We start from the raw sequence: 27928 nt of genomic DNA, 5'->3' as shown, positions 1-27928 counted from the left end.
GTGTGTGTGTGTGTGCATACATGTGTGTTGGAGGCTGTGTGGCTTCTCCTAACTTTACCATGCGGAAGTCAAGGAAACGGTTACAGAGGCAAATTGTGGGAGTAGCTAATGGCAATGGCCCAGAGAGATGAAAAAATGTGGGAAAACCAAAACTTGGAGGTAGGAACTTTCCGCTTCTTTTGGAGTAGACAAAGGTGACTTAAGTAGGAAAAGAATGCATAGCCAGTAACTGTCCCAACAGAATTGGACTGGTGCCTGGGGTGATTCAGGATGTCCAGTTAAGCTGAGAAATACTGATTCCACAGATCCCCTTCATTCACTCAGAGCAGACAGAGGACCATGAGACTTCCTACCCACAGTGAGCTAAAAGGACGCTTTTGTCAGAGTGGGGAAATGAAAGGGCTTTATGGGAAAGAAGATAAGAACAGATGAGTCAGAGGTTTCTGCTTAATGGTGAGTATTTTTGTCTTAAAATGTGTGTTTTTCTTCTTTGGAGAAGGTGCTGCACTCTTTTTGTGTTTTGAGCTGGAGGCTTTCTTTGATATGATTGGATTTGAAGCTGGTTGGTTACAAATGAATATTTGGGGCTTTAGGAAATATTCTTTATGTTTGGATGGCTTCTCCTAAGTACATAAATACATTGTTTTATTATTAACCTAAGTTTCTCTTGGTGAAATTTTCTGTGTATTTGGCCACAGTATAATTTGTTTAATTTTTGAACACAGTAACATTTACTTACAAGTTAGAGGTGTTGCAAAGTTGATTTATTCTGATAATGACTCATTTTCTTTGTTTTTGTGTGTGCACGCAGTGCATTGGGTTTAATAAGCTTTTTATTGAAATAAATCATTCACACAGAAAAATTCATTAATCATAAGCATATAGCTTAATGTGTCATCACAACTTGAACACATCTATGTAAACATAACTGTCTCAGTCTGCTGGGGCTGCTATAGCAAAATGGGACAGACTGGGTGGCTTCAACAACAGACATTTATTTCTCACAATTCTGGAGGCTGGAAAGTCCAAGATCAAGGTGCTGGCGGAGTTGGGTTCTAGTGAGGGCTTTCTTCCTGGCTTGTAGATGACTGCCTTCTCACTGTGTCTTCACAGTGTAGAGAGAGCATGAGCAAGCTCTGGTCTCTTCTTCTTCTTCTTCTTTTTTTTTTTTTTTGGCAGATTCTAGCTCTGTTGCCCAGGCTGGAGTTCAGTGGCATGATCTCGGCTCAGTGCAAGCTCCACCTCCCAGGTTCACGCCATTCTCCTGCCTCAGCCTCCCGAGTAGCTGGGACTACAGGTGCCCGCCACCACACCCGGCTCATTTTTTTTTTTTTTTTTTTTTTGTATTTTTAGTAGAGACAGGGTTTCACCATGTTAGCCAGGATGGTCTCAATCTCCTGACCTCGTGATCTGCCCGTGCTGGCCTCCCAAAGTGCTAGGATTACAGGCATGAGCCACCGAACCAGGCCCTGGTCTAGAGGACACTAATCCCATTATGAGGACCTTAACCTCATGACTGCATCTAAACCTAATTTCTTCCCAATGACCCCATCTCCTAATCCCATCACATTTGGGATTAGGGACTCAATGCATGAGTTTGGGGGGCATTGTTCAGAGTTTAGTTCATAATAATAACCATCCAGCAGAGATGCCTCTCTTGTGCTACCTCCCAATCCCAGTCCTCTGCCCCCACCAAGGTGACCACTAGCTTAACTTCTAACCACATAGAGGAGTTTTGCCTGTTTTTGAACTTCATATAATTAGAATTACACAGTATATATTCTTTTCTTTTTGAGACAAGGTCTCACTCTGCCACCCAGGCTGGAGTGCAGTAGCACGGTCTCAGCTCACTGCAACCTCTGCTTCCCAGGGTCAGGCAATCCTCTGACCTCAGCCTCCTGAATAGCTGGGACTACAGGCATGTGCCACCATGCCTGGCTAATTTTTGTATTGTTTGTAGGGATGGGGTTTCACCATGTTGTCCAGGATGGTCTTTAACTCCTGGACTCAAGCAATCCACCTGCCTTGGCCTCCTAAAGTGTTGGAATTACAAGTGTGAACCACCACACTCAGCCTATATATTGTTTTCAATCTATAAGGTTTATCTGTGTTGTTATGTGTAGTAGCAGCTTGTTCATTTCCATTGTGGTATACTATTCCATAGCATGAATATATAATAATTTATCCATTCTAGCTTTTCAGTTTCAAATAATGTGTATCTTTTGGAGTAGACTAAGGTGACTTAAGTAGGAAAAGAACGCATAGCCAGTAACTCTCCCAACAGAATTGGATTCGTGCCTGGGGTGATTCAGGATGTCCAGTTAAGCCGAGAAATACTGTACATCTTGGAGTACAGTTACTGTCTCCTGGCATGTGCACATCTTATCTACACCTTTAGTAGATAGCATCACATGGTTTTATAAAGTGGTTGTGTCAATTTATGCTGCCACCAGCAATGTGTGAGTTCAGCAATGATAAAAGTTATTTACACCACAGAAATTGGCAACTTTTACAAATCAGAGTTTCTTTCTTAGCCAGTTGTAAAATAATTACCAGCACACCACTGCCAATGAGGCAGGAGGCAGGACTTGGACTCTGGACCAGATTGAGACTAGCTGAAAGGCAAAAACACTAGCAAGAGGCAAAAGCACCTCTCCATAAGACATGCCGACCAGTGCCATGTCAGTTTACCATTGCCTTGGCAACAACTGGACACCACCCCTTTCTATGGCAATGACCCGACAACCCAGAAGTTACCACCCTTGTTCTAGACATTTCTGCATAATCCACCCCTAATTTGAATGTAATTAAAAGTGGCCGTAAATATGACTGCCAAGCTGCCCTGAGCTGCTACTGTCTACACACTGCCTATGGGGTAGGCCTATTCTACAGAAGCAGTCACAGAGCCCTAACACTACACTGCCTCCTCAATAAAGCTGTTTTCTTGGCCGGCTGCAGTGGCTCACACCTATAATCCCACCACTTTGGGAAGCCAAGGTGGACAAATCACTTGAGGTCAGGAGTTTGAAACCAGCCTGGCCAACATGGTGAAACTATTTACTAAAAATACAAAAATTAGCCGGGCGTGGTGGCATGTGTCTGTAATCCCAGCTACTCAGCAGGCTGAGGCATGAGAATTGCTTGAACCCAGGAGGCGGAGCTTGCAGTAAGCCAAGATCGCACCACTGCACTCCAGCCTGGGCGACAGAGCAAGACTCCGTCTTAAAAAAAAAAAAAAAAGGCTGTTTTCTTCTACCGTCGGCTCACTCTTCAGTTCTTTCCCGAGCAAAACCAAGAATCTTCTTGGGCAAAGCCCTAAGGTTCACCTGCCTTGCAGCAACATGGCACCAAACATGGGGCGGAAGAGAGAAGACGACAGCATGAGAGACAGAGAAAAAAATGGCAGTTGGCAAGGTGGTAATGAGAGATGGCAGTTGGCAAGACAGTGAGAGACAGTGAGAGATGGCAAGCGACAGTGATTGGCAAGATGACAAGTGGAGAGATGGCAAGAAATAGAGAAGCAGTCAGTGATGGAGGCTGCAAGAGTTGTAACACTAACCAAAGGCTCCTTTTAGAGCCATCATTTTCCCTGGCAGGTGGTAGAGCCAAGCAGACAGGCTAGTGGCCATATTGCTGCTGCCTCATGTGGGAACCAGCAGGCTGGAGGGTTATCAGTCCTCACGTGGGACCCTCCCACCATGGCAGCTGAGCCCACCTAAGCTGGGGGATCCTGAAGAGACCTTCACCTGGGTGCCATGTGGAAGATTGGTCCCCACCGTTTTGGCTGCTGTGGATGGGTGAGTGTCTTGCCTGCCCCCACCCCATAACATCAGGTAAGCTAAGGAATTGAAAAGCCTTTGGCTAAGAGGTCAGTTAAAAGTCTCTCATCATTTGGATACCCTGAAGCACTTCCTTGTCCTTGTCACCCTTTTCCCTGATTGTTTCCCTTCTGACTCCATTTTATTGCTCCACCAGTTGCTTTATTTTGAGTCCTAAGATGTATGTTTTGTTGGCAGTCTTAGTTTTCACTTTGATTTTCTGTTGACTATATTTGGGGAATGATTGAAGGCAGGACACTTGGCTGTGCAAGGCCTCCTGTTGTGTTGTTCTGTGACCTCCAGCTTGGCCTGAGGTTTGCTGTTGGCCACCCCCCGGTGCCCTGGGCTCTTCAGCATTTGGTGAGGGGACCCTCGTTGGTTGACACTCAGGCACTCCAGGTTTTTCAGCATTGATATTGCTGAAAATGCTCTGGGGTTTTCGGTGTTGACATTCCCTCTTTCATTGAGTGGATGAGGCTTTCCCCACAGGAACAGAAAAAAGCATTAGAAGGGTCCAGATTCTTACTTAAAGACATCATTGCAAGATTTGGGTTACCTAGAAGTCTGCTCAGTGATAACAGACCCTCCTTCACAGCTAAAGTGACCCAGCAGGTTTCCTAAGCCTTAGGCATTACCTGTCATCTTTACTCTTGGAGACCTCAATCCTCAGGTAAGGTAGAAAAAGCTAATTCTCCCCTGGGGAAATCTTGGTCTCGCCTTTTTCTGCTCTGAAGTTAGAAGTTATTATTTTCCTAATAGCCAGTTGCAGACCTCTTCCTGTGTGCTGTCTTGTAACTGCGTAACTGCCTTGCTGAAGCCCTCTTGGTTGAAGGGGACTGAGCGTTCCCAGGCCCCTGACCTGGTGGACAGCCACCAACAGCAGTAGAAAGGTGGCCACCTCAACAGTTTTTGGTCTCTGCTACTAGGTAGGTTCTCTGGCAGTCAGGGCCCCTGAGGTCTCCCCTTGGGCAATGCTACTTACCCCCGCCCTTCCTCCCTTCCACTGTCACCATTTGTTTAGCCTCTTTCTGCCTAAACTCTCTGTGGAATTTAGGCCAACATTCTACTGCCCATTTGTAGCTTATAATCCACTTTTGTTACACCTTGCTGTCTATATTTACACCTTCTTTGTAGAAAGTGGGAATTTAAAAGGGAAAAGTAACTAGGCATTTGCTAAGCTTAGGTCACTAAAACCCCCGTAGAGAGCCTTACTAGACATGGGGCAGCAGCGAGCATCCTGAAGGACTTGACGTGAGGGTGTCTTTTAGGCAATTGGAGTAAATTCAAATTAGACAAATTGAAAAAGAAAAAATTTATTTTCTGTTGCAACTATGTGTGGGTTCAATACAAATTGGCAAACCAACAGATGTGGCCTAGGCAGGATTCTTTTTTTTTTTTTTTTTTTTTTTAGATAGAGTCTCACTCTCTTGCCCAGGCTGGAGTGCAGTGGCAAGATCTCGACTTGCCACAACCTCTGCCTCCTGGTTCAAGCAATTCTCCTGCCTCAGCTTCCCAAGTAGCTGGGATTACAGGTGTAGGCTACCATGACCGACTAATTTTTTTGTATTTTTAGTAGAGATGGAGTTTCACCATGTTAGCCAGGCTGGTCTCGAACTCCTGACCTCAGGTGATTTGGCCGCCTTGGCCTCCCAAAGTGCTGGGATTACAGGCGTGAGCCACTGCACCTGGCCTCACGATTCTTTATGTTCTAATGATATTGTACAATTAGAATTTGTTTTGTAAAAAGGAAGGAAAACGGGAAGAATTCCTTACGTGCAGGTGTTTCTGGCCATCTACCAGGATCCTAACTTAAGGGCTAGCGGTAGAATGTGTCTGGCTCATGGTACTCCCAGCCACCCAGAAGCACACCGTATTGTAGATGACCCTGTCTTAGCTGTTCCCCTATGAGGCCTGTGTCCCCACTTGAAGCCTCTCCAGTCCCCTAGTTCTGAGTGGGGGGCCACCACTTCTCTAGTGCAGAATTCCACCTCAAAGTCAGCAGGCATCCCTGCCCTTTATCCAGGGGGCTCTGGCCCATGTCCCCCGCTGCCAGAGGAAGTAAACCCAACCGGTACTACCAGGAGTTGGGCCCCATATCGGCCGCCAAAATTGGACCTGTGTCCATTGTGAGAAGTATGTCCATTGTGACAGGCATGGAGGAGCAACCACAAGATACGTGCCTTTTTCCATGTTTGATTTGGCTTTATGCAAGGAAAAATTTGGTTGTGTTTTAGAGGATCCAGGGAAGTTTGTAGAGGAGTTTATTAAGTTGACCGTATTCTTTGATTTAACTTGTTATGACATGAAGATATTACTATGTACTTGTTGTACTGTAGAGGAAAAACAAAGAATTCTAGCTACTGCCCGTGAACATGCAGATGGAGTAGCCACTCATGACGCAGGCCATGCCATATCATGTGGGAGGAGATGCAGTTCCAGATCTAGGCTCTCAATTGGATTACTAGACAGGTTTCAAGATCTTAAATGCAGAAATCATAGGCTAATTTGTTTAACATGAAAAAGTGTGTGCTTAAGCCAGTCAATTATGACAAGGTGAGAGAAATAACTCAGGACAAAAATGAAAATCCTGCTCTATTTCAGGACAGTTTGCTTGGGGCACTCAGGAAATATGCTAATGCAGACCCAGACTCCCCAGAAAGGTGAGTTCTCCTGTGTGTGCATTTTATCACTCAATCTGCGCGACATCAGGAGGAAGCTACAAAAGATAGCAATGGGGCCTCAAACCCCCGTGAGCCAACCCTTAAACATTGCTTTTAGGGTTTACAACAATAGGGACAAGGCAGGCGAAGAGGCAAAAGCCAAAAAGTTGGCCAAAAAAGTACAATTGTTAGTGGCTGCTTTAGACCCTCAGCTGTTTCAAGGTTACCCACCCTAGGAAAATGTGGGAAGATCAGTGTCTGGGATGCTCAGATGAGAGTCCCACTGCTTTCTGGACTCTAGGCCAAAATCAAATCAGTGTGCCTGTTTTTTTTTGTTTTTTTTTTTTTGAGATGGAGTCCTGCCCTGTCGCCCAGGCTGGAGTGCAGTGGCGTGATCTCAGCTCACTGCAAGCTCCACCTCCGGGGTTCATGCCATTGTCCTGCCTCAGCCTCCCAAGTAGCTGGGACTACAGGCACCCGCCACCACGCCTGGCTAATTTTTTTGTATTTTTAGTAGAGACGGGGTTTCACCGTGTTAGACAGGATGGTCTCGGTCTCCGGACCTCATGATCCGCCCGCCTCGGCCTCCCAGAGTGTTGGGATTACAGGCGTGAGCCACTGTGCCCGGCTTTTTTTTTGAGATGGAGTCTCGCTCTGTCACCCAGGCTGGAATACAGTGGCCCAGTCTCGGCTCACTGCAACCTCTGCCTCCTGGGTTCAAGCGATTCTCCTCCCTCAGCCTCCCTATTAGCTGGGACTACAGGCGCCCGCCACCACTCCAGGCTAATTTTTTGTATTTTTAGTAGAGACTGGGATTTCATCATGTTAGCCAGGATGATCTTGATCTCCTGACCTCATGATCCACCCACCTCAGGCTCCCAAAGTGCTGGAATTACAGGCTTGAGCCACTGTGCCCAGCCCAGTGTGCCTTTTGTAAACAAGAAGGCTACTTGAAGAAGGACTGTCACAGGCTTAAAGGGGAGTCTGAGACACCCAGATCCATAGTGACCAAGAGAGCAGAGGACTGATGGGGCCTGCGGTCCTCTACGACTCCTACTGGACACCTTAACATCTCCATAGAGGAGTCTTGGGTAAACCTGGACACAGCAGGCAAAAATATTGGGTTCTTAATGGACATGCGAGCAGCCTACTCAGTTGTAACCCATTTCTCAGGGCCACTGTCTTCCTGCTCTTGTACAGTAATGGGGATTGATGGCCAGCCCAAAATTAGGAGATTTACCCACTCCCTTGGTTGCACCCTGGAGGACCATACATTTTCCCACAGGTTTTTACTTATGCCTGAGTGTCCTGTGCCTCTACTGGGGAGAGAATTACTTTCCCAATTATAGGCCACAGTTCAACTTCTAGTGCCTCATAAGAAGGCAACAGGCTGGGAACGGACACTTCTAGCTCTAAGTGCTTACCTCAACACGGATAAGGAGATGCTCTTCCCACCACATATTGCTTCTCAAGTAGACCCCTCTGTTTGGGTCATGGAAGTTCCTGCTAGAGCTGTTGATGTACCCCCATTCCAGGTTATTTTAAAACCCAGTGTTAATTACATGTGGAAGAAACAATATCCTTTGAGACCCAAGTCTCAGAATAACATCCAGCCCCTACTAACAAAGTTCCTAAAGTTTGGATTCCTACAATCCTGTGCCAGTCCCCATGTAATACCCTCATTTTACCTGTAAAGAAACCAAATGGGGAATATAAATTTGTTCAGGACCAGAGAGCAGTTAATGAGACAGCAGTCCCAGTCCACCCAATAGTTCCCAATCCTTGCGCAATATTTACCCATGTCTCTGAAGATGCTCACTGGTTCATGGTAAGGATGCTTTCTTTTGTATAACTTTATACCCAGACTCCCAGTACATTTTTACTTTTAAATGGACTGATCCAGACACTGATGCCACATCTCAGCTTAGCTGGACAGTCCTTCCCTCAAGGTTTTAGGGACCACCTCCATCTCTTCTGCAATGCATTGGCCAAAGAGTTAAGGGAACTACAGTTAACTAATGGATCCCTCTTGCAATATGTAGATGATCTATTATTCTCCAGCCTCACTAGGGAAGACTGACAGGAACACAATTCAGCTCCTTAATTTTCTGGGAAAGTGAGGATAGTGAGTTTCCCCCAACAAGGCCCAGATCTCTATGCAAAAGGCTAAATATTGGGGGTATGTGCTCACTCCGGAGACAAGTACTTTTGTTCAGAAGCAAAAAGAGACCGTCCTGGCACTCCAGCCCCTTCAGACTAAGAAGCAAGTAATAGTCTTTTTGGGAATCCTGATCTGGATTCCCGGGTTTGAGCTTAGAGCAAAGGCATTCTGTGAAGCTCTAAGGGGGAGTGATCATGAGCCTTTGAATTGGGATGGAACCTGCTAACAGGCATTCTTAACACTAAAAGAAAAGCTGGGAACAGCTCCTGCTTTGGGACACCCTAACTTAGAAAAACCTTTCACTTTATGGCTTTATGTGGCTGAAAAACAAGGGACAGCTTTGGGCATCCTAACTCAAAGGCTCGGGAATAGTCCCAGACCAGTGGCTTATTTTTCTAACAGCTAGACCAGGTGGCAGCTGCATGCCCAGGATGCTTGCAAGCTGTGGCCACCATTGCTCTATTGGTAGAAGAGGCCAGTTTTAAGTTCACCTTGGGACAACAATTAGATGTCATGACCCACCACCAAGTATAGGGAACCTAAGAGACAAAAGGACACCAATGGCTAACAGGAGGTCACTTACTTAAATATCAAGCCCTTCTGCTTGACACCCAGCTGTTACTTTTAAAGTAGGCAAAGTTTTAAACCCTGCGACTCTGTTGATGGGCTTCATGTCCCAACAAACAGATCCCCAACTCATTCACTCCTGGGTGGAAACCGTAGAACAGACCTACTCTAGCAGGCCTGATCTCAAAGACGAGCCCCTGCCTAACCCCAGTGTTGGGTGGTTTATAAATGGGAGTGGCTTTATGCATGAGGGGTGAGGAAGACAGGTTATGAGTGGTTAGCCAATAAGAGATCATTGAGACAAAAGCTTTGCCTCCCTAGACTTCCATTCAAAAAGTGGAATTAATTGCTTTAATCAGAGCCCTGCAATTGGGAAAAGACTTAACGGTCAATATACTCACTGATTCCAAATATGGGTTCCTGGTGCTCCATGCTCATACTGCCATATGAAAAGAAAGGAGAACATTAGCAGCTAAGGGATCCCCCATACAACATCACTCAGAGATCCTGGAACTTTTAGATGCTGTCCTTTTCCTTTGGGAAAAGGAGGTAGCAGTTAGTCACTGCCGGGGATACCAAAAGGGAGACACCTCGCTTATTTGAGGAAATGCTCCGGCAGACAGAGCAGCTAAAGCCACAGCTAAGGAGACACCAGTATTCCCATGCACTGCATTAATGCCAGGTACTCCGCCCATGTCAGCAGCACCACACTATACCCCTGAGGAAATTAAATGGACATAATAGAAAAGCTTACAGAAGGATCCCTCAGGATGATTGCTAGAAAACAACAAACTCTTTCTCCCTGAGGCTGAGCAATGGAAAATAATTAAGTATTCCCATGACTCCTCACATTTGGGACAGGGCTCCCTATTCAAATTAGTTTCTTAAATCTTCTTGGGAAAGAAATTATTCCAGGCTGTGAAGTGGGTCACCAGGGCCTGTGAACTTTATGCCGGTAATGACCCAGGAAGCTGCCCATACCCTTATCCCTACTCACTCCTGTACAACATCAAGGAACATACCATGGGGAAGATTGGCAAATAGATTTTACTCAGATGCCACCATACAGGGGACTGAAATATTTGCTAGTGTTTACAGACACTTTCACCGAGTGGAAAGAGGCTTTCCCCATAAGAACAGAAAAGGCATTAGAAGTGTCAGTTCCTACTTAAAGAGATCATCCCAAGGTTTTGATTACCTAAAAGTCTGCAGAGTGATAATGGACCCAGCAGGTGTCCTGAGCCTTAGGCATTACCTATCATCTTCACTCCTCCTGGAGACCCCATTCTTGGGGAAGGTAGAAAAAAACTAATCGTATTTTTAAAAGGACATTAGCAGAGCTCTGTTAGGAGACCTCAGAGGCCTAGGTTTCTCTCCTACCCATCACCTTTTTTTTTCTTTCTTTTTTTTCTTTTTTTTTTTTTGAGACAGAGTCTTGCTCTGTTGCCGAGGCTGGAGTGCAGTGGTGTGATCTCAGCTCACTGCAACCTCCGCCTCCCAGGTTCAAGGGATTCTTCTGCCTCAGGCTCCTGAGTAGCTGGCACTACAGGCAGGCACCACCATGCCCAGATAATTTTTGTATTTTTAGTAGAGACGGGGTTTCACCATGTTGGTCAGGCTGGTCTCGAACTCCTGACCTCGTGATCCACCCACCTCAGCCTCCCAAAGTGCTGGGATTACAGGCGTGAGCCACCACACCCTGCCTCCCGTCACCCTTTTATATGTAAGGATGACTCCAAAGGGAACACTAAAACAGTCCATTTGAAATGACTTATGGGAGGCCCTTTTTTTTTTTTTTGAGACAGAGTCTTGCTCTGTCGCAGACTGAGTGGCGCTGTCTCGGCTCACTGCAAGCTCTGGGGAGGCCCTTTTTAACTTCAGACCTCCTGTTTGATGAAGAGACACATAGAATGCTCACCCATATTATCAACTTAGGCTGGGTTCAAAAGGCCCTCCAAGTCCTATGGAGACAAAATATTGCTCCCTTCAACAAAGGAAATAGTTAACCCCCACAATCAACCAGGAGACTTAGTCTTAGTAAAAACTTGGAAAGAAGAATCCTCCAACGATCAATTACACATTGATCAGGGCTGTATCAGGTGCTGTTGAGTATACCTGCTGCTATTAAACTTCAGAATATAACTAGTTTGATACACCTGTCCAGGTTAAACCTGTTTCTTATGAGTTGCAGCACAAAAGGAAGCCCCCATGACCCACATCTGTGAGCCTTTGGAGGACCTCTGCTGCCTGTTTAAAAGAATCCACCCTCAGCCAGAGGTGGTAACGTGATGCTGTGGGTGGGAACAGGAGTAATAATTTTTATCTTCTTCCTGATCGTAATCCTTCTTTTCTGTTGCTTTAGCCAACCTCCCGGGAAACACCTCATTTGTCCTTGTTGGGTGTAGAGGCCACTCTAAGACCCAACTGGACACCATGTTGTCACTATTAATCCTGTTTGATTTCCTAATTACCCTGATCCGGTGCAGGTGGGAACATAATCCTATAGTAAATATTTCAAAAATTATAGCCTCAGCCGGGCGCGGTGGCTCAAGCCTGTAATCCCAGCACTTTGGGAGGCCGAGACGGGCGGATCACAAGGTCAGGAGATCGAGACCATCCTGGCTAACATGGTGAAACCCCGTCTCTACTAAAAATACAAAAAAACTAGCCGGGCGAGGTGGCGGGCGCCTGTAGTCCCAGCTATTCGGGAGGCTGAGGCAGGAGAATGGCGTGAACCCGGGAGGCGGAGCTTGCAGTGAGCTGAGATCTGGCCACTGCACTCCAGCCTGGGCGACAGAGTGAGACTCCGTCTCAAAAAAAAAAAAAAAAAAATTATAGCCTCAGGGAATCATCTTCATGGTTGCTGGATTTGTCATCCATATTCCCAGGGTAGAGAGTTCTACCTTCTGGCCTACCCAGAACATTTCATGGCCATCTCTCCAGATCTCCTAACTAGCCACAGTGATCCCCAAATACCCAAATCCCTACTTGTTAAGTGAAACTCTCCTCCTGATTCCCCTCCAATTCCACCTGAATATCACCCCCCAACTCCTGCCACTATTACCTTGACCTGGGAAGTTGGGTATCCATATCTCCAATGCACTAATGATTCTAGCTTTTGCACCCACTGCTGTGTTAGTGACACAAAAGCAGACGTTTCCCTGCGATACTCTGATCCAAATCTAGTTGCCAAGTTCCCCAGGCTGCAGTGAGGTAAATGGGATTCCACTTGTCAGTGAGGAGACCATATATGGTGCCTTCTCCTGGATCAGAACATACAAGGGAAAAACAACTGCCCAATCTGGGAAGGTGGGAGTACTGTTCCTTCTGGAAAACAAAGATTGTTTGACCACTCCCATTAGAACAGGGGGAAAATATCTCCTCTAGAGACCCAACTTGGCAGCAGAGGATAAACATCGCACCCCCTAGGGCCTCTGTTTGTATCCCCCCCAGGCTCATTTTGTTTGTGGCCATGAGTGGGAAGAATTCACACCCCATAACCACTCCTGACTCCCCAGGAAGCCACCTGTTCTTTTAGAATTAGCTTTCTGTATATAAAAAGCTTGGAATAGGCTGGGTGTGGTGGCTCACACTTGTCATCCGAGCACTTTACGAGGCCAAGGCAGATGGACCACTTGAGGTCAGGAGTTAGAGACTAGACTGGCCAACATGGTGAAACCCCATCTACTAAAAATACAAAAATTACCCGGGCTTGCTGCAAGTACCTGTAATCCCAGCTACTTGGGAGGCTGAGCAGGTGAATCGCTTGAACCTGGGAGGCGGAGGTTGCAGTGAGCAGAGATCACACCATTGCACTCCAGCCTGGGCAACAGAGTAAGACTCTGCCTCAAAAAAAGAATGAAACTTGGAACAGAGATGAACGTATGTTGGCCACCCTTGCCCCTCCAGGGGTCATGGTCTTTAACCTCATAAGACCCAGGAACGCCAGAAGTAAGTGAGCAATTGGATTAATTCAGTTGTAAGGAATGTGGACAGCAATAGGACTAGCAGCGCCCTAGCATGGCTTTGCTTATCTACTCACCCCTAGTCAACCCTAAAGAACGTGAACCTTAAAGAACCCTAAAGAACTTGACTCCAACCCTAGAATCTTTAGCCACCAATAGAGGTCAGGCATTAAAGGGGATTCAAGAGTCCCTAGACTCTTTGGCAAATGTAGTTCTCAATAACAGACTAGCACTGGATTATTTACTAGCTGAACAAGGTAGAGTCTGCGCAGTTACTACTGAAACCTGTTGCACATACATCAACAACTCTGGACAGTTGAAGTTAACATTCAAAAGATCTGTGAGCAAGCTACCTGGTTACGTAGCTATAACCAGGGCATTAATCCCAACTGTATCTGGCCAACTATCAAAAGTGCCTTCCCAAGTTTCACCTGGCTTTTACCTCTCCTAGGACCTTTGATAGCTGTCTTGTTATTACTAATCTTTGGCCCTTGCTTGTTTAACCTCTTAGTAAAGTTTGTTTTCTATTACAACAGTTCCAGGTAAAGACAATCCTGGCACAAGGCTTCCAACTCGACCTGCCTACTCACCTGGAGAATGAAAGTGTCCTGCCTCTGGGCCCCTTAGATCAGGTATCCAGAGATTTCTACTTCTCCAGGGCTAGACAGGGCCTGCATCCATAAACTCAGCATGAAACGGTTACAGGAGGTAGACCTCCAACCTTCTGTAGTCCCTTTAAGATTAAAGAGGAGTATCTAATCTCTGAGGGGGGAATGAGATAGGAGGCAGGACTCACTTCTGGAGGTGAGACTTAGACTCTGGACTAGATTGAGGACTAGCTAAAACAGAGAAGAGGCAAAATCACCTCTCCCTAAGACATACCCACCAGTGCCATGTCAGTTTACCATTGCTAGGGAAACACCCTGTAGTTACCACCTCTTTCCTTGGCAATGACCTGACAACCTGAAAGTTATCACCTTTTTTCTAGAAATTTCTGTATAATCTGCCCCTTAATTTGCATGTAATTAAAAATGGGTGTAGGCTGGGTGCAGTGGCTCATGCCTGTAATTCCCGCACTTTGGGAGGTCCAGGTGGGTGGATCACCTGAGGTCAGGAGTTTGAGACCAGCCTGGCTAACATGGTGAAATGCCATCTCTACCCAAAATACAAAAATTAGCCAGGTGTTGTGGTGGGTGCCTGTAATCCCAGCTACTTTGGAGGCTGAGGCAGGGGAATCAGTTGAACCTGGGAGGCAGAGGTTGCAGTGAGCTGAGATCACACCACAGTACTCTAGCCTGGGTGACAGAGCAAGACTGTCTCAAAAAAAAAAAAAAAAAAAAAAAAAAAAAGTGGGTATAAATGTAACTGTAGAACTGCCCTGAGCTGCTACTCTGTATACACTGCTCTGCAGGAGCTGTCATAGAGGTGTACCGCCACACTGCCACCTCAATAAAGCTGTTTTCTTCTACCACTGACTTGCTCTTGAATTCTTTCCTGAGTGAAGCCAAGGACCTTCCTGGGCTAAGCCCCAATTTGGGGTTTGCCCGCACTGTGTCACCAACACCCATTGTCTCAAGAAGTTCCACGTGCTTTCCAAGCAGTTGATGCTGTCAGTCATTCTTCCCCCAAGAGAAATGATCAAAATTGTAATTGAATGTATTTTTTACTCTAAAACTGAATTTAGATAACTTATTTTTATTTTATTAAGATCAAATATACAAGTAGTCAGGCAGCTCTTATTTTATATTATGCCTATATCTATATCTATCTACACAAACCCCTCAAATTTAAAAATCAGAGCATTATTTCTCAGTCCTTTAAAAATCATATTGCTGAGTGCCATGGCTCATGCTGTAGTTCCAACACTTTGGGAGGCCAAGGAGGGACGATGGTTTGAAGCCAGGAGTTCCAGATCAGCCTGGGGAACAAAACAAGACCCTATCTTTATTAAAAAAAAAAAAAAAAAAAAAGATAAATTTAAAAAGAAGCCGTGTGTAGTGTTGCATGCCTATAGTCCCAGCTACTCAGGAGGCTGAGGTGATACGAGGATGCCAGGAGTTTGAGGCTGCAGTGGTCCCTGATCACGCCACTGTACTCCAGCCTGAGTGACACAGCAAAAACCTATCTCACAAAAAAAAAAAAAAAAAAAAAAAAAAAAATCATATATCTCCGTGTCAAGGACGGGAAAAAATGAGGACCCTCCTACATTGCTGGTGAGAATGTGAACTGATACAGCTACTTTGGAAAACTTTGGCAATGTTTACTAAAGCTAAACATGCGTACACTCTATGACCAACAATTCTATCCCTGGCTATATACTCGACAGAAATGAGTGCTTCTGTCTACCAGAAGGCAAGTACAAGTACGAGAATGTTCATAGTAGCTTTATTCATGATCGCTTACACTGGAAAAACCCAACGTCCATCAACAGAAGAATGGGTGGGTACATTGTGTTGTACTCATCCAGTGGAATATTACGTGGCAATAAGAAAGAACAAAGTACTGATAATAAAACAACATGGGTGAACCCTGCATAATTTTGATTGAAAGAAAAAAAAGAAGTCTGATACAAAAGAATACACACGGTATGACTGCAATTTTATGAAGTTTGAAAACTGGTGCAGCTAACCTATAGTGGTAAGAGGCCAGACCGGGCTACCCAAGGGAGTGGTATTAACTTGCAGGGGACGGGAGAGTCCTCAGAAGTGCTGGAATTGCTCTACTCTTGATCTGGGTTGTGAGTACATGGGGGGATATGTATTTAAAGTTGATTTGTACTTATTACTGTATCTGAATTATACCCCAGTAAAATGGAAAAAAAATATAGATGCCAATCATTAAGTGTTGTTACTAAGTCAGGTCTTTATGTCAGATGCAGCCTAAGTTTCTCCTATATTTGACATTTCTCATAGGCATATTGTAAGAAAGGAAAGAACCAAGCTGTTTCTTCTATGATATTGGGAGTACTCTTCAGCTGGGCTGCTCCAGAAATCATTAATCATTAGATTTGGGCAGCTGCCATCTGATTTCTTTTTTTAAAATAATCAGTTGGATATATTCTGACTCTGCTTATGGGATTTAGACACAGCTTGAGAATAATAACACTCTGCTTTTTATGGGCAATTTTATTTTCTTCAACCACAGATTCAGAAAGAATGAGTTTGTATAGTATGTCAAAATCTATGAGCAAAAAGACCGTGAGGGCCATACCTGTAGTTAATAAAAGTTAGGTTTATTTGGCTTGCTGCAGCGGGAAGAATGCATGAATCTTGGGACCATCTTAGTAAGGGAGACTTGAGTTTGTGCTTGTGTTGGATGCCTCCGAGAAGGGGTTAGGGAAGCCAGAGCCAACTCTGGATTGAATGCTGTTAGGATGCAGGGAGGATTGATGCAATTCACAAGGTTAGCAGGGCCACAGGGCAGCAGGGCAGTGCTGGGCCACAGCAGAGTGGAAAGTGGACCAAAAGAGGCACATGGAGAATACCTAGCACAACTGCCTATGTACCCTCCCTAAACTAACTGCGAGAGGAAACACTTCAGCCAAATGAAAAAATGAATGAGATAAGTTAGCTGGAAGACAAGGAAGGCATAATATGTTAAACATGGCAACAAGCGAAAAACCAGTAAAATTTATTGTTATGTATTTGTAATTATTGATATTGTTACTGTGGAAAGATTATTGACTAAATTCTCATAAAAAGATATATGCTTATTATAATAATTAATACAGAAAGTACTGAAAAAGCTTTTTCAATTGCCCCAAACGCCACTACCCCCTAACAATTATCTTCAACATTTGTCGGTTATCATTCTAGACACTTTCTATGCAAATCCATAGAGAAGCCTAGATATAAATAATTTTATGATGTAGACTGCGAAGAATTTCATATTAGGGATGCACTAAAGCTTAGTTGTGGACTTAGTATTTGGCTCACATCTGCTATTCAACTATGACTTTGGCTCTAGCCCTTACAAGGTTAAATAGCCAAATACCTTCTTCAGTATCACTTGTGACATCCCTGAACCTGTGTGTGATCCATGATCATGACTGTGTTGATTTCTGTCATATCTTATCAACATAACAATATCAGTAAATGAACCACGCCATGTTATGTGAATTTATTGTTAATATCTGAATATTCACTTTCACATAGAGGTAACCATTCAAGATACAGAATCATGAAAATGTCCTTGGCTTTATATGCCAAAATTCTATTAGTCATTTGAGGTATACATGTGTATTTAATATTTCATGAGTAAAGTGCTATAATAATTAATGATTATTTGAAAGCTGCTAATTGTGTACACAAAAACAATGACTAAGAACTTTCAAAAAATATGGAAATAGATTGAAAGTTAATGCAATTTTAATGAGAAAGTGTGCTAACTAGGTATCTTTAGAAGAACTTTATATTGTTTTAAGGTCAAGAGATGTTTATAGGCCAGGTACAGTGACTCACGCCTGTAATCCCAGCACTTTGGGAGGCTGAGGCAGGTGGATCACGAGGTCAGGAGTTCGAGACCAGCTTGGCCAACATGATGAAACCCCATCTCCACTAAAAATACAAAAAATTAGTGTGTGGTGGCGTGCACCTGTAGTCCCAGCTACTTGGGAAGCTGAGGCAGGAGAATCACTTGAACCTGGGAGGCAGAGGTTGCCGTGAGCCGAGATCACGCCACTGCACTCCAGCCTGGGCGACAGAGTGAGACTCTGTCTAAAAAAAAAAAGAGAGAGATGTTTATAACAACTTAAGTAACACAAGCCAGAATACTAGTGATTATATTATATCATAAAATTATTGGCATAATAGTATTCATAATATGAATAAAAATAATCTTTTTTTTTTTTTTTTCAGGCTGAGTCTCTGTCTGTCACCCAGGCTGAAGTGCAGTGGTGCGACGTAGGCTTATTGCAACCTCCGCCTCCGCCTCCCAGGTTCAAGCGATTCTCATGCCTCAGCCTCCCAAGTAGCCGGGATTGCAGTTGAGCACCACCACGCCTGGCTGATTTTTGTATTTTTAGTACAGACGGGGTTTCACTATGTTGCCCAGGCTGGTCTCAAACTTGTGGCCTCAAGTGATCCCCTGCCTTGGCCTCCCAAAGTGCTGTGATTATAGTCATGAACCACTGTGCCCAGCCTAAAATAATCCTTAATAGCTCTATCACTTCTGTTTATTTATTATACATTAGAAGAAATAAAAATACATGCCACAAGCAAAGAAGATATTTATAACATGTGTATAATCAACAACTGTATCTAGTATGTGCAGATAACACCTATAAAATAGTAAGAAATATAGAAGTAATTCAATAGAAAAATTTGCAAGTTTCCTTCAGAAAAGGAAACATGAATGGGCAGTAAATGGATGGAAAATACTCAACTTTGTTAATAATCAGGGAAACTTAAGTCTAGAATAAGATACCATTTACATCCATTCAATTGGCAAAAACTAAGAAGTATGGGCTGGGCACTGTGGCTCACACCTATAATCCCAGCACTTTGGGAGGCCAAGGTGGGAAAATCACTTGAACTCAGGAGTTCCAGGCCAGCCTGGGCAATACAGTAAGAGCCCCGTCTCTACAAAAAAAAATTTTTTTAATAGCTAGGCATAGTGGCATGCACCTGTGTTCTCAGCTACTTGGGAGGCTGAGGTGGGAGGATTGCTTGATCTGGGAGGTCAAGGCTGCAGTGAGCCAAGATCGCACCACTCTACACCAGCCTGGACAACAGAGTGAGACCTTTCTCCAAACAAACAAACAGACAGACAAACAAATACCCTCCCCTGCAAAAAACGAAAAATTAAGGGGTATGATAATACTTTTTTTTTTAAGAGATGGGGTCTTGATATGAGCCCAGGCTGGTCTTGAACTCCTGGGCTCAAGCAATCCTCCCACCTTAGCCTCCCAGAGTACTGGGATTTCAGGCAAGAGCCATCATGCCTGGCCAACTTTCTAAAGAGAATATTGGTCAGTGATATCTCTTATACATTAATGGTTGGTGTCTATCTGGAAAAACAATTTGTCATTATCTTGTGTTATTGAACATACCCACATATTCGACTCTTGGATATATACCCAGGAGAAATTCTTGCACAGGTATATCAGAAGACATCTGACAGGAGTGTAGCCGGTAGCACTATATGTAAGAGCACAAATCAAAGAACCATTCAAGTGCCTGTCGACTACAGACTGGATAGACTGTGGTGTGCTCACACATGGAATGTGACACAGCAGTAAAAATGAATGATATTCCTTTCCATGCCACAACATGGATAATCTTAGTAACATAATTTTGAGCAATAAAGCAAATCTTGAAGATCACTCTTCTTATAAAGATCAAAACCAAGCAAAACAAAACCATATTTCATGTAGGCATCTACATAGACGACATTCTCAAATAGTGGTTACCTCTTGGGGAGGCATGGATAGAACTAAGTGATCGATAACATTTAACTCTTGGGATGAGTGTTGAGCTCATTTTTTATTATATTATTTTTTAAAACAAACAATATATAATGTCTAATCCTCTAATGCTATGAGAATCTTCATTGCCTTCAAACTCAGCTGGGTCAAGAAGTCCCCTTCTAGGTCAGACTCCCACTCCCTTGAGTGATGGTTGCTGCAACCATTTCTGGTGTGAATCATTTTACTGGTCAAGGTTCTTGGTTGCAGACAACAGAAACTGCAATACTCTGTTTAAACAGAAAGGGATGTATCACAAGGTATTAGTTACTAGATAAAGCTGAATTTTGAGACAATGTGTTGTGGTTGATGTGGCATCTTGGGTGATACTGGTTATGAGTAATATAAGGAAGGCTCTTAGGTCAGGTTCCCGAGAACAGAGTCTGATATGAATATTCTTGTTTCAGTGATTTATGAGAGCAGTCCTATCAGAAGAAGAGGTGGGAGAGAAGCAGGATGGAACAGAGGAAGAAAACTAAGCAAGTGTGTGGATACTGTCTTCAGCTTGGACCCACAGGGAGCATTGGAGCATAAATTATACCACAGAATTTGTTTCCGTTTGAGGCTGGTGGGATGGCCCTTTGTACCCCAGAGAGGGTGCAGAACTTCCTGAAGGAGTTGACTCCATTTGGTTGAGAACATGTAATTATTTAGAGAAGGAGCGGCTAACTCCCACAGCGACTGAGGCAGGGTGCACTGACCAGGGCAGAGCACCAACGGTGAACCAATGCCACCCAGACCTCATGGGGGAAGGGTGGGGATAACCTGGGGCCAGATCAGAATTGGGTGGAGGTGGGACACAGCAGGACAGGAGGAGCAAAACCGAGAGGGTCTGTGTTTCCTGTGTACCCTGGAAGCACAAGTCTGGGTTCTCTGAGCCTCAGGCAGCACTGACCTTTCTTCCCCATCTGGACATGAGAAGGACAGGCCAAGCCCTTTCCTCAGCACTTTTTTTTTTCTTTTTGAGTTGGAGTCTTGCTCTGTCACCCAGGCTGGAGTGCAGTGGTGTGATCTCGGCTTGCTGCAACCTCTGCCCCCTGGGTTCAAGTGATTCTTCTGCCTCAGCCTCCTGAGAAGCTAGGTTTACAGGTGCATGTCGCCACACCTGGGTAATTTTTGTATTTTTGGCAGAGATGGGGTCTCACCATGTTGTTTAGGCTGTCTCAAACTCCCGACCTCAAGTGATCTGCCCACTTCTCAAAGTACTGGGATTACAGGCATGAGCCACTGCGCCCAGCCCCTTTCTTCAGCGTCTCATTCCAGGTTCTGAGTCCTGAGCACGTCACCTTGAGGTGCTCTTTACGGGAAAAATCTCACTGCAGTGAGGACGTTCCAGCCAGGAGTAGGGTGAGTGGGGGAGCTCCTGAGGCAGGGCCCTCCAGTTACTATGTAGCCCCTGCCACCTCCCTGTTCCTGGGGCAAAGAGAACCAAACTTCTCTGTCAGCAGCCTCCTCCCTTCCCCTCCCCTTCGGCCTTGGCCTTGACCTCAAGCTAACGTGGTATCTGATTCATTAGGTGGTGGGCAGTTTTTCCCAAGCTGCCTGCCTCAGTCTGGACTGGAACATTCTGGCCTCACAGGCGGGCTGGCCCCTGCCCTCACAGGAAGCTTTAACCCTTGCTCTGCCAGCATGATTCTCCAGGGCCACAATCTGGGGTTATGTTTACTCCAGAGTGGCACCGAACGGGAGCTTGTGGAGAGTTTAGACACTCAACACCCTTCCTCATTCTCCCCCAAGCCATGCAGAAAATGCCTAATCTGAGTAAAAATAATTTGTCCCCTGGCCCATCCCCTGTTGTAACACAATTGCGACCCTGTGCCCTTTTACATAGACTTTCTGGGGTCACCACTAGCCAAGTGGCCTTAGAATCCTTACCTCTGCTTTCTGCCTTTATTCCCCTCCCACAGCCACATGCCTCCTCTCAGGGGTCAGGGCTTGTCTCCCCCTCCCCTCACAGAAATGTGTATTTTAATGATCACTCATGCGGGCAAGTAAAAGTCTGCAAACTGAGGCAGGTCTGGGTGGGAGACATTTCAGGACAGGGTCTTCCAGTCCTCACGTCCTATCAGGAGATGGATAGGAGACCTCCTGGCGGGATGGGGGTGGGGGATCAGCATGGGAGAAGGGCTTTCCTGGGCAGGAGGCCTTGGCCAGAGGGGTCCACCCCAGTCTAGCTGGCCTTCCTTCTCTCCTTACGTGTTAGTCTGTTCTCGCTTTGCTATGAAGAAATACCTGAGGCTGGGTAACTAATAAAGAAAAGAGGTTTATTTTGGCTCATGGTTCTGCAGGCTGTACAGGAAGCATCTGCCTCGGGGGAGGCCTCAGGGAGCTTACAATTGCGGTGGAAGGCGAAGGGGAGTCAGTGTGTCACATGGCGAGAGAGAGAGAAGATAGGAGGCGCCACGCTCTTTTAAACAAGCAGATCTCTCGTAACTCAGTGAGAAATCACTCATTATTACAAGGACAGCACGAAGCCATTCATGAGGGATCCACCCCCGAGATCCAAACACCTCCCACTAGGCCCCACCTCCTACACTGGGGATCGCATTTCAACATGAGATTTGGAGGGGACAAACATCCACACCATATCACCCTAGTCCTCACCTTGGGGGATGCTGAGGGAAAGACGGAGTCTATTTTTTACCCCTTGCTGCTTTGGTGGGAAAGCACCCTGTGACCTGGGTCAGGATGCCATGTTCCAGTCCAAAAGGTGCCAACTTCCTCTTTCTCCTTTCCCTGCTCTTGTCTAGCCTTAGCATCCGCTCCTGCCCCAGCCTCAGCAATGCCTGTCTCTGTGGCTGCTATGCTCAGTGGGTGTCTTTTGCCTCCAGTAGCCTATGGGTAGGGGAGGGCAGAATCTGGACGCCACACCCTCAGCCCATCCCTTCTGTGCTCTGCAAAGTGGGGTGGGGGGGGCACCTTTGACCCTCTGGTTTTATTGATTCATCCTTCTTTCTTGCATTTTAGTCTCTAAGTCAATTAGTTCTTGTCTGTAGCCTATAAACATGATAAAGCCTCCATTATTTAAAAAACTCCCCAAATCTCCCTCTACCAAACTTCCTTTTTAATTTTTTAAGTGATTTTTTGTTTGTATGCATTTATGGGGCGCAAGTGTAATTTTGTTACATTGATATTTTATATAGTGGTGAAGTCAGGGCTTGTGGTGGATCCATCACTGGAGTAACATACATTGAACCCATTCAGTGATTTCTCGTCATCCATCCCCCTCCACCCTCTCGCTCTTCCGAATTTCCACTGTCATTCCACACTCTACTTCCATGTGTACACATTGTTTAGCTCCCACTGATAAGAGAGAACACATGGTATTTGTTTTTCTGTGTCTGAGGTATTTCACTTAGGATAATGGCCTCCAGTTCCACCCATGTTGGAGTAAAAGACATGATTTCCTTCTTTTTTATGGCTGAAAAACCATCCTACCCCATTTTCTCACCTCTCCCTTTTCCCTCGACTTTTATTTATTTATTTTTTTTTGAGACAGAGTCTTGCTCTGTTGCCCAGGCTGGAGTCCAGGGGCATGATCACAGCTTTCTGCAGCTTTGAACTCCTGGGCTCCAGTGAGCCTCCTACCTCTCTTGTCTTTATCAGAGCCAAACACTACAGGATTACCAAATAGACAAACAAAGCACATGCTTGAGGCACCAACAAAGAAGGACAACACAGCAAATAAGCATTATTGAACAGGGGAAGGACAGTTATTTTCAATACAAGTGTGCAAGTAAGTTAACTGCAATTAAAATAATTTAGAAAGTTTATTTTAATTTTAACATTTATATATTTTTATGTTATTTTGAAAATAAAAAAACTCATTTTGTATTACTTGTAGGAGGATGGGAACCATAATCTTTTAAAGGTGTTAATTCAGCCCTGCGGTCAAACCTCTTCCTCACCTCTTACTCCTCAACCCCCTGCAGCTTCAGACACCATCATGTCCTAACTGCTCCCCCCAAGGTCACCAATGAGTGTCACTGTGATAAATCCAATGGGCGTGTTTCATGCTCAGCTGTGACCCTCTCAGCAGAAGTCAACTATATTCTCAAACAGCTCTCCTGGTTCCCTTCCACTTCTTACTCCCCTCCCTTCCTGACTTCCTCAAGGTTCTTCTTCCTAGAAACATTCGTGTTGTTGGAGCTCTGAGCTGGGTCTTTTTTCTCCCTCTCCACAGTTCACTCCTCCTATGGTTTCAGTCACTGTCTACACTTAGGTTTCAGTCACTGCCTACACTTAGGTTTCAGTCACTGTCTACACTTAGGTTTCAGTCACTGTCTACACTTAGGTTTCAGTCACTGTCTACACTTAGGTTTCAGTCACTGTCTACACTTAGGTTACATCTAAATATCTTCCCAGCTCACCCTTGGCGCCTTAGCTCTAGGCCTTTATATCCAACCATGAACTCTTTCAGGTACTTAAATTCACTAAGTCCGAAATTGATGCCTTATCTCCCCCATGAACCCTTCCTTCTCCAGCCTTCCCTGTGTCAGTGAGAAGCATTTTCATCCACTCAGGCCCCAAGCTCAAGCCTTTCTGTCCTATGACCTCACCCACAACCAACAGTTCTGTTGGCTCTACTTCCTCAAAAGCTTGCATTTGCTCACTTCCCTCCATTTTCATGGCCACCTCCCTTGTCCTAGGCACCGTTACAATTGGCAGGTCACAACTGCCTTCTATTGGGCTTCCCCATCTCTACTTCCTCAGCCCATTTTCCATGCTGAAGCCAGTGTGGTGAAGTTTCTATGGGTCCTCATTGGCTCAGCATAAATCCAAGCTCCTAGGGTGACATTCCAGACTTCCCACATTCTGGTTCCTGACACCACCTCAGCATAGCTCTCCTCACTCTTGGCTACCTGCTCTCCGCTCCAGTAGTATTTAACTACCCGGAGCTTCCCCTCCACCCCCATCACACTGTTGCTCCCCTCTGCCACCTGGGCTGCCCTTTCCCTCCTCTTCCTCCTACTGTTTTTTTTTGGGGGGGTGCGGGGGGACAATCATGACTGGGTAAGTAATGATGGTGACTTGGACTTGGGTGGTAATGATGGGTGGTGAGAATTGGTAAGATTCTAAACATATTTTGAAGGCAGATACAACAGGACTTGTTGATGGATTTGGATGTGTGGGGAGAGAATAAAGAAAGGAAACCAGGTTTTTTTTTGTATTTTGCCTGAGCAACTGGAAGGAAGGAGTTGCACTGAGATGGGAAGATAGTGAGAAGAGTGGGTTTGGGTGGGAAGATAAGAAGGACAGTTTTAGATGTGTTAATGGAAATGCCCCTTAGAAATCCAGTCAGGTATTAGAGTCTGGATTCAGGGGACTGATCTGAGCTGGAGCTGCACATTTGTGAGTCATCAGTGTGTAGGTGGTATTTAAAACCACAAGAGTGGGCCAGCTGCAGTGGCTCATGCCTATAATCCCAGAGCTTTGGGAGGGGTGAGAGGACCCCTTGAGGCCAGGAGTTTGAGACCAGCCTGGGCAACATAGCAAGATCCTGTCTCTACAAAAAGTAAATAAATAAATTGGCCAGCATGATGGCACATGCCTGTAGTCCTAGCCACTGGGGAGGCTGAGGCAAGAGGATGCCTGGGAATTCAAGGCTGCAGAGAGCTATGATCACACCACTGCACTCCAGTATGGGTGACAGAGCAAGATCTTGTCTCTAAAATAATAATCTTAACAATAATAAATATAAATAAAACCACAAGAGTAGATGCAGGCACTGAGGATATAAATGTGAAAAGAAAATAGAAGAGACCCAGGAGCCCCCAGAGCCTCTGATATTAAAAGGCTGGAGAGAAGAGCCGGAGAAAGAAGCAGTAGTTATGTAGAAGGAAAATCGGAAAATGTAGCATTCCGGAAGCCTAGAGAAATAGGGGTTTGAAGGAGGAGGAAGTGATTAGTTGTATCAAAGATCGAGTAAGCAGAGGTCTGAGAATTGAGTGAATAAGATTTAATAAGAGGAAGGTCATTAATGATGGTGACAAGAGCAGTGTCAGGAAATGGTGTCAGCAAAAGCTTACTGGAGCATGTTCAAGAGAGAAAGGACAGAGAGGGATTGGAGTTAGTTGTGTAGACAATTCGGTTTGCTGTAAAAAGGTACAGTAAGATGGGTGTGAGCTGGAGGGAAAGTTAGGATCATGAGAGGTTTTTTTTTTTTGAGACAGAGTCTCTCTGTCGCCCAGGCTGGAGTGCAATGGTGTGATCTCGGCTCACTGCAACCTCTGCCTCCTGGGTTCAAGCGATTCTCCTGCCTCAGCCTCACAAGTAGCTGGGGCTTCAGGTGCCTGCCATCACACCCAGCTAATCTTTGTATTTTTAATAGACAAGGGGTTTCACCATGTTGGCCAGGCTGGTCTCGAACTCCTGACTTCAGGTGATCTGCCCTCCTTGGCCTCCCAAAATACTGGGATTACAGGCCTAAGTCACTGCGCCTGGCCCATGAGAGTATTTTCTTTTTAAGGATATGGTAAATAACAGTAGATTATTTCTGTGGATTTCTGAGATCGATCCAGTAGAGAGGGAAAAGAGAGGCAAAAGAAGAGAAACACTTGAGGAACTGAATCCTTGTGTTGAGAGAGGAGGAGATCCATTCCCCAAGCAGAGAGGCTAGCCCTGGCTAGGAGGGGCCTGAGCACCACTACACTCCCCTGGGGAGCCCTTCCTAAGGCACCTGCCCGGCTTCCCATCTCACTTTCCTCCGCTCCAGTGTCTGCTCTTTGTAAAAGTCTCTTCTGACCACCCTTCTAGAATGATGTTCTCCATCACTCTCTTTTGCTTTACTTTTTTTCCCCCTTTACTTTCATTTGTAGCACTTCTCATTATGATATAGCAAATTTGTTTTCTGTTTTCCTTACTACCACAAAAGTTTCATTAGGGAAGAGACTTAGTCTTACTTGCCACTGTATCCCCAGCTCTTAGAATAGTTCCTGGAGCGCAGTAGCTGCCCCCCCCCCCCCACATATTTGAGAAAGAAGGAATAAGTGAGTCTTTTCTCCATGCCCATTGCAACATGCTCAGTTCTCATTCTACCCTTATTTTTATTCCATTCATCTATAACTCACATCTCTTCCCATTCTCCTTCCCCATCCATCCAAGCAAACATTCAGGCCTATCTCCTCTGTCACCCCCATCATGCCCATACCATCGTCCCCCATACCACCTTCACCCCATGTGTACCCATCTTCATCTCGTTTATGTTTTATCTCCTCCTCCCCTCCCCTAATTCCCCTTCTGACTCCTGTCTCCTCTCTGATCTCTGTCCCCACCATCATCCCCTCTCTTCATCCCCATTGCCTTTTGATGCCACCATTGTGGCTAGCCTCGTTCTGTTGCCATTGCCAATGCCGTGTCTGTTGCATCTCTCTCCCCTTCCATTCCTTTGTCATCGACAAGAGGTCTCCATCTCTGCCACCATCCCTTCCCCATTCCCCTCTGCCCACCCAGGGGAAGACAGACAGCTTGCACTGTGTGTCTAGAAGCTGCCAGGGACATAGTTAATATAAGCAACTGCGGGAAGAAAGACAGAGGGAACTGCTTCTTCTCACTCAGTGACTTCAGTAAATATTAACAACCATATTTCACGAACCAGCACTATTTCCTGCAACAGACATAATAAATGACTTTCTGAAATTTTCTAAAGTATGCTTTTACAAATATTGGCATTATCACAAGCCTTGGGAGTAGGGTTCCAAGCCTGAGAGATTAAAATAGTCTTTGTGCTAAAAAACAATCTGACTTCTCAGAAGGCCCTTTTCTTCTTTATTTATAATGTCAGGAAACCTGGAACAGTGTCTATAAGTTATGAAAAACAGAGCAATTCAAATGGAATCTCACTGGGACCCCAGTCACTGCTCCAGACTGACCAGTCAGTGGACAAGGCTTCTCGCATTGCTCACCAGGTTATAACTATTCTGTATTCTTTTTACCTTCAAAAGGAATTATCAAGGTGGAGTGTGGTGGCTCATGCCTGTAATCCCAGTGCTTTGAGAGGCTGAGGCAGGCAGATGACTTGAGGTCAGGAGTTCAAGACCAGCCTGGCTAACATGGTGAAACCCTGTCTCTACTAAAAATACAAAAAATTAGCCCGGTGTTGTGGTTTGTACCTGTAGTCCCAGCTACTCAGGAGGCTAAGGCGGGAGAATCACTTGAACCTGGGAGGGAGAGGTTGCAGTGAGCCGAGATCATACTACTGCACTCCAGCCTGGGTGACAGAGTGAGACTGTCCCCCCAACCCCCCAAAAAAGAGGAGTTATCAGCCCTGCACCTGAATAAAGTATTTTCAGATT

The 27928-nt window shown here is 45.3% G+C and overlaps 1 long non-coding RNA gene across 2 annotated transcripts; it reads left to right on the top strand.

Moving 5' to 3' along the window:
* The first annotated feature begins 314 nt into the window (after nt 1-314).
* Nucleotides 315-27928, top strand: LOC123568823 (uncharacterized). Of its 2 annotated transcripts, none has more exons than XR_006692401.2 (3): nt 315-453; nt 3597-3797; nt 20042-27928. It is a non-coding gene; the product is annotated as an uncharacterized lncRNA (long non-coding RNA). The 2 variants fall into 2 exon arrangements; XR_012421094.1 differs by lacking the exon at nt 20042-27928 and adding an exon at nt 6420-6478.

Source organism: Macaca fascicularis, chromosome 1 (assembly GCF_037993035.2).
Source record: "Macaca fascicularis isolate 582-1 chromosome 1, T2T-MFA8v1.1".
NCBI classification, from domain to species: Eukaryota; Metazoa; Chordata; class Mammalia; order Primates; family Cercopithecidae; genus Macaca; species Macaca fascicularis.
Note: the sequence above shows the minus strand (reverse complement) of the source record. Positions and strands in the feature narration are given on the sequence as shown.